At 40.5% G+C, this 7929-nt stretch overlaps 1 pseudogene; it reads left to right on the top strand.

Annotated features, from left to right (window-relative positions):
* Window positions 1–4623: 4623 nt before the first annotated feature.
* LOC109563778 (serine/arginine repetitive matrix protein 1 pseudogene) lies at window positions 4624–7511 on the top strand (annotated as a pseudogene).
* The last annotated feature ends 418 nt before the right edge of the window (window positions 7512–7929 follow it).

Here is a 7929-nt window from a genome sequence, read left to right as displayed (position 1 = left end):
AAAGATGTGTGAGATAACTCTGAACATCTCTTTCCCATCCCATTCCATCTCATTCTATCCTATTATTTCTCACTAGAAGAAGTACTGATCACCATCAATAAATAGATTATGTGACCCACTAATGCTACAGAACTCACATACTGAAAACTTTTGCTAAGGAGATTTTCCACATGGGATTTATTGAAGCAGCTAATTCCATGTCTTCTTACTTGACCTTATCACAAACATTTTCTTCTATTTTATGTAACAGTGCACTATCTCTCTCCCAGTAAGTGAAACAAAATTCCTATTAGAGAATTGTTCTACCGTGGGTCACTAGATGTTTGCAAAAGAAATCTTAGATTTCTAGATACTTTTTATCAGATAAAATAACAAACTTTAGATGGAAAGATAATTTAGGATAAAATCAGAGTTTTTATTCTAAAAGGGATAAGTAATAATTAGAAAGCATGTTGAGGCAAATTTAAATCAATTTAAAATATCTCATATATGTCTCTGCTTATATCATAATCAAAAAGAATACTAACAAGTATGTGTTCAAGTTTGAATTCTTTCAAGTTAAACTCTTAACAAAGTTTAATGTTCCTTAATGTTCATATCATGTTTTACAGTTTATATGGCACTTTAATACACATACATTACATTATGAACATCACATAATGTATTACAAAAGATTTAGGTACTTGCTTCTTTTACAAAGATATTGCATTACAGTGCACTCCTGATGGAGAATTATGTGTGTGCACATGTGTGCTCAGTCTCTCAGCCATGTCTAACTCTTTTTGATGCCATGGTCTGAGCCCATCAGACTTCCCTGTCCACTGAATTTTCAAGGCAAGAATACTGGATCAGGTTGCCATTTCCTACTCCAGGGGGATCTTCCCCACCTAGGGATCAAACCCTATAATCTGCTTAGATGGTAGAACCCACTTCTATAATCCCACTATCTAGTATTAAATTATTTGTCAAGAGTGAGACAGAGAGAAAGATTTGACTGGATATACAGGAGCTGAGCCAATGGCATTGTAGAAAGAATTGTGGCAGCCATCATGGATTTGGGAATTGTCTTGAAAGGCACAAGGGAAAAATAGATGAAGTGGCTTGGATAGGAAGACTGAAAGAAAGAAGCTACAGGGAGCCCCAAGGACCTAACTGAAGTTTCTAGAATGATAGATGATAGCGGTTCTGATGTGTTCGTTTTTAGGGAGTGGTCTGAGAAAATGTTTCACCCAGTATTCTAACCTTTGTGCCTTGGTAATGGACATAATGTCTACACATGATTTCGAATGAATCCATCACCTTACTGAAACTGCAGATAGAACTATGTCACATATGTTAATATTTAGTTGAATCTCCTGGGAGTTAGTGGTGAGGGAGACTTCCTTATATGTAATAAATCTTGTAAAATACTTCATTTTCAGATTTTTTTTCTCTTTTTAAAGTAATCATTTCACATAATTTTAGCCATTAATTCTCAAAACACTGAATTAGAGTATTTGCCAAGACCAAGCATCTCAGGAAACCTGAGCTAGGACAACTAAAATGTAGGCCTTTAAAAATAGTCTAATGATACAGTTTTCTCAGATGAAAAAATATAATTTAATCTAATTGCCACCCACCTTGTTGGAAACCTTTCAAAAATATCACATATCTTCAAAGGAAATGTGGGAAACCAAAAGAATTAAAAACTGACACCTCTAGTCATTAAGATAATTAGAATTCAATCAAGGAAACATATATGCAAGCAAAAGCCTAGAACAAGTGAGTCAGAGAGGATTTCTCATCAAACATTCAAACAGTTAGCATCTTTTGACCCATTATATGTCAGACATGTGCTGTGTGTAGAGTGTTGAACAAGACTGGAATGATTCCTTATCTCAGAGAGCTTACATTCCACTGACATTACCAGGTCTTCAGTTCAATTCAGTTCAGTCTCTTAGACATGTCCAACTCTTTGCGACCCCATGAACCGCAGCACGCCAGGCCTCCCTGTCTGTCACCAACTCCTGGAGTCCACCCAAACCCATGTCCATTGAGTCAGTGATGCCATCCAACCATCTCATCCTCTGTTGTCCCCTTCTCCTCTTGCCCTCAATCTTTCCCAGCATTAAGGTCTTTTCAAATGAGTCAGCTCCTCGCATCAAGTGGCCAAAATATTGGAGTTTCAGCTTCAGCATCAGTCCTTCCAATGAATATTCAGGACTGATCTTCCTTAGGATCAGGACTGGTTGGATCTCCTTGCAGTCCAAGGGACTGTCAAGAGTCTTCTCCAACACCACAGTTCAAAAGCATCAATTCTTCAGTGCTCAGCTTTCTTTAAAGTCCAACTCTCATATCCATACATGACTACTGGAAAAACCATAGCCTTGACTAGACGGACCTTTGTTGACAAAGTAATGTCTCTGCTTTTTAATATGCTGTCTAGGTTGGTCATAACTTTCCTTCCAAGGAGTAAGCGTCTTTTAATTTCATGGCTGCAATCACCATCTGATTGCAGTGATTGCACCTGATTGCACCAATCATCTGAAGTGATTTTGGAGCCCAGAAAAATAAAGTCTGACACTGTTTCCCCATCTATTTCCCATGAAGTGATGGGATCAGACGCCATGATCTTAGTTTTCTGAATGTTGAGCTTTAAGCCACTTTTTCCACTCTCCTTTTCCACTTTCATCAAGAGGCTCTTTAGTTCTTCTTCACTTTCTGCCATAAGGGTGGTGTCATCTGCATATCTGAAGTTATTGATATTTCTCCCGGAAATCTTGAGTCCAGCTTGTGCTTCCTCCAGCCCAGCATTTCTCATGATGTACTCTGCACAGAAGTTAAATAAGCAGGGTGACAATATGCAGCCTTGACATACTCCTTTTCCTATTTGGAACCAGTCTGTTGTTCCATGTCCAGTTCTGACTGTTGCTTCCTGACCTGCATACAGATTTTTCAAGAGGCAGGTCAGGTGGTCTGGTATTCCCATCTCTTTCAGAATTTTCCAGTTTATTGTGATCCACACAGTCAAAGGCTTTGGCATAGTCAATAAAGCAGAAATAGATGTTTTTCTGGAACTCTCTTGCTTTTTCGATGGTCCAGTGGATGTTGGCAATTTGATCTCTGGTTCCTGTGCCTTTTCTAAAACCAGCTTGAACATCTGGAGGTTCATGGTTCATATATTGTTGAAGCCTTGCTTAGAGAATTTTAAGCATTACTTAACTAGCTTGTGAGATGAGTGCAATTGTGCGGTAATTCTGAGCATTCTTTGGCATTGCCTTTCTTTGGGATTGGAATGAAAACCAACCTTTTCCAGTACTGTGGCCACTGCTGAGTTTTCCAAATTTGCTGACATATTGAGTGCAGCACTTTCACAGAATCATTTTTCAGGTCTATTCAATAGATTAATAATAATCCAAGGTTTCATGCCAATGGTGATTTTAACATCTTGATCAAATTCAGTGTTTTCTTCTCATTCTTATACGTGCCTTTCTAAACTGTCTCATGGGACCAGTTTTCTACATTTCTTGAAACTCTCTTCTTTGAATCATTTATTTGATTCTGCCTCACTTGGATCTCTCAGTATCCACCTAACCATAAATTCTCCATTGTCATGTCCTTCTTTTCAGTCCTGAAAATGTACTCATTTTGCAAAATGGAGTACCATGCTTTTTTTTTTTTTAATACCCTATGACTCCTCCCAGGATAGCTGCATCTTCTTTCATGCTTTTCACTATCAATTTTACATGTAGTTTAAAAATTTGCATTCAAAATCTTAACTAGTTTCAAAGAAAAGTCTTGCATGTCAACTAATTTCTAGGTATCTCTTGCCATGTTTGTTAACCATTAATATCTCAAAGGCAGCTTGTGAAATTTGGACTCATTCTTATACCTCCTTATTTCTACTAAGATAAGCCCTTTACTTCTGTAACCAAGACTCAAAATCTTCAGGTTGGTTTGGTTTTTATCCTTCTCTTAATCTTCATTTACAACAAATTAGATTAGGCTGTTCTTTTAAAATGTTCTCAATAGCTACCATTTGTTCCTATTTCTTTGCTTCTCTCTTACATGGACTTTTGCAAGCTCTTTTCAGGCAATATTGCAATGACTTTCCTTTGTCTGATTACTTCCTATATAAATCTAGTCTCTGTGTTGCATACAACTAAATTTAATTGATAAAACAGAATATCCTTCTTAAATCAGTTCAGATAACATCATCCTTCTCCTTAAAGCTGTTCAGTGATTGGCCAACAACAAGAATAAAGATTTACTGAGAACTATTTGCTGGCATATTGATACATACTTCACTTCAGAATTCAAAAACAGTGGGTCAAATCGGCCCTGCTTTCATCTATTCAATCAATGAATAATTCAGTTATCATTCATTTGTTCAGTAAGTAGTTATAGAGAATCTCTGAAGGCCAAGGATTCTTTCAAATTTTATTCAAATGACATACATCAATTGCCCCAATGTTCTTTTTTTTTTAATTGAACAGGTTTTCAAAATTTTTAAAGGAAGAGATAGAAAGATATATTGGTACTCTGATTATTTTTGAAATCTTGTAAGTCTTAGCCTGACTCCTAAAGGACAATCTACTAAAACTGTCAAAATATTTCCTTTTGGGGATAGGGAGTGATCTCTGAGTGAGGCAGCAAGATGGATGCAGGATTCTTCTGCGGAACAAGTGCAGAACAGGATAATCGGTTCAGCAACAAACAGAAGAAGCTACTGAAGCAGCTGAAATTAGCAGAATGCCTAGGAAAAAAAGGTGGACATGAGCAAAGCAATTTTGGAGGTTATAAAGCCTTGTATAACAAAACAAGTAATGGAAATCCTTGGGTTTGAAGATGATGTTGTGATTGAGTTTATATTCAATCAGCTGGAAGTGAAGAATCCAGATTCAAAAATGATGCAAATCAACCTGACCAGGTTTTTGAATGGAAAAAATGCTAGGGAATTTACAGGAGAACTGTGGCTCCTACTGTTAAATGCACAAGAAAACATCACTGGAATCCCTTCTGCTCTCCTAGAACTGAAGAAGGAAGAAATACAACAGAGACAGATTGAACAAGAAAAGTTGGCATCTATGAAAAAGCAAAATGAAGACAAGGATAAGAGGGATAAAGAAGAAAAATAAAGCAGAAGAGAAAAAAGGGAGCCGTCTCAAAGCCCAAGAAGATGCAAATCCAGTTCTCCTTCCCCTCGAAGACGATCTTTCCCTGTCAGGGGACAGAGAAAGCGCAGTCATTCTCTATCTCCCTGTCACAGAACCAAAAGCCGGAGTCCTTCCCCTGCTCCAGAGAAGAAGGAAAAAATTCCAGAGCTCCCAGAGCCATCAGTGAAAGTAAAAGAACCTTCACTACAAGAGGCCACTTCTACTAATGACATTCTGAAAGTTTCCAAGACTGAACCAGTACTAGAGCCTAAAGAACCTTCTCCGGAGAAAAACTCCAAAAAGGAAAAGGAAAAGGAAAAACCCGGCCAAGATCTCGGTCATGTTCCAAGTCAAGATCCCAGACACGTTCTCGCTCTCCTTCTCATACTAGACCAAGAAGGCACCATAGATCTCGGTCAAGATCATACTCACCTAAAAGACAGCCAAACCCAAGAAGAAGGCCATCTCCTCTAAGAAGAACCCCACTGAGACGCATGCCTCCTCCACCAAGGCATAGAAGGAGTAGATCTCCAGTGAGACGAAGAAGGCATTCATCGGCATCCTTGTCTGGGAGTAGTTCATCATCTTCTTCGTCTAGTTCCCAGTCACCACCAAAGAAGCCTCCGAAGAGGACATCTAGCCCTCCTCGAAAAACTCGTAGGTTATCTCCTTCAGCAAGTCCTCTGACACAAAGGCATAGGCCATCACCTCCAGCTATTCCGCCGCCAAAAACTCGTCATTCCCGAACACCCCAGCAGTCAAACCATACAAGGAGAAGTCGTGTTTCTGTCTCTCCAGGGAGAACTTCAGGTAAAGTGACAAAACATAAAGGTACTAAGAAAAGAGAATCCCCTTCACCAGCACCGAAGCCTCGGAAAGTAGAGTTATCTGAATCAGAAGAAGATAAAGGTGGCAAAATGGCTGCAGCAGATTCTGTGCTGCAGAGACGCCAATATAGATGACAGAACCAGCAGTCTTCATCTTATTCTGGCTCCTCCTCTTTCTCAGAAGATGAACGACCCAAAAGGTCCCTTGTGAAGAATGGTGAGGTAGGCAGGTGACGGAGACATTCCCCTTCCTGGAGTGCCTCTCCATCACCTCGAAAGCGCCAGAAAGAGGCTTCCCCTCATGGTAGACGGAGGAGAAGTCCCTCCCCACCTCCCTCCAGAAGGCGACGTTCTCCTTTTCCTGCTCCTCCACCTCGTCGACACAGGTCTTCCATACCACCACCACGTCGAAGGACTCCGTCTCCTCCTCCATGTCGTCCTTCACCTTCCCCAAGAAGATACTTTCCTCCAATACAGAGGAGATACTCTCCTTCTCCACCTCCAAAGAGAACGGCCTCCCCCTCCTAAACGAAGGGCATCACCATCTCCAACACCAAAGCGTCGGGTCTCCCATTCACCACCTCCCAAAGAAGCTCCCCAGTCACCAAGAGACGTTCGCCTTCATTGTCATCAAAGCGTAAGAAAGGATCTTCCCCGAGTCGATCTGCCCGCGAGGCCCAGTCACCACAGCCAAACAAACAGTATTCACCCTCACCATGGCCTTGCGCTCCTCAGACCTCAAGTCCTCCACCTGTTCAAAGAGGAGCATCATTGTCACCCCAAAGAAGGCAGTCCCCATCTCCAAGTTCTAGGCCCATTAGGATAGTCTCCAGGACTCCGGAACCCAAAAAGATAAAAAGCTGCCTCACCAAGCCCTCAGTCGGTAAGGAGGGTCTCATCTTCCCAATCTGTCTCGGGATCTCCTGAGCCAGCAGCTAAAAAGCCCCCAGCACCTCCGTCACCTATCCAGTCTCAGTCACCCTCCACCAACTGGTCACCAGCGGTGCCGGTTAAAAAGGCTAAAAGCCCAATACCAAGCCCATCACCGGCAAGGAATTCAGACCCAGAAGGAGGTGGAAAGACAAAGAAGAAAAAGAAGGACAAGAAACACAAAAAGGATAAGAAGCACAGAAGCACAAAAAAACACAAGAATGAGAAGGCTGTAGCTGCTGCTGCTGCAGCTGCTATAACCCCTGCAGCTGTAGCTGCTCCCACAACCACATCAGCACAGGAAGAACCAGAGGCAGAGCCAGAGCCTAAGAAGGAGACTGAAAGTGAGGCTGAAGATAACCTTGATGACTTAGAAAAGCACCTGCGTGAAAAGGCCCTGAGATCAATGCGGAAGGCTCAAGTGTCCCCACAGTCCTAGGTGGAAATGTTTGTTACGATGTAAATTTTATTTGGTTTGTACGCAATTCAATTTCAAAATTGCTAAAATGTGTTTGAGCTTTAGACTATAACATTTGTTGTAATAATTGCTAGGTTGAAGTTCACCATGTAAAAAAAAGGGCATGGATTTACATTGCAAAAGGTATCCACAGTGTATTAGGGACATTCTTTCATTGACAGCTGACATAAATTCGTTTAGAGTGAAGTATTTTAAGCCAAAAAAGAAAAATCCCCCGTTTTAAATATTGTTGGCATTCTTATGGTTCCTTTAAATACCCCTGGCTATTCCCAGAGGTTTTTCTTTCTACTTTTTCTTTCCTTTTCCCTTTTTCTCATTTGAGTCTTAGCACCCATTTAAGTTATGATGCTTTCAACCTTGATGGTTTGCAAGCTTGCCCAGAAATAAAACCACTGTTGAACTACCACAAAAGTATAAATGAATATTTTAATGCCACAATCTTTCCTGTTGCCTGTGGAGTCTCTGCTGAAATGAATCAGGATTCGAGCTCTAAGATGAGACAGAAAATGAAAGCATGTTGTTTGCCAGGACACTGTGGGTTTATATAGATGTGTAACAA

The sequence above is a fragment of the Bos indicus genome, chromosome 1, assembly GCF_029378745.1.
Source record: "Bos indicus isolate NIAB-ARS_2022 breed Sahiwal x Tharparkar chromosome 1, NIAB-ARS_B.indTharparkar_mat_pri_1.0, whole genome shotgun sequence".
Lineage (NCBI taxonomy): Eukaryota > Metazoa > Chordata > Mammalia > Artiodactyla > Bovidae > Bos > Bos indicus.
Note: the sequence above shows the minus strand (reverse complement) of the source record. Positions and strands in the feature narration are given on the sequence as shown.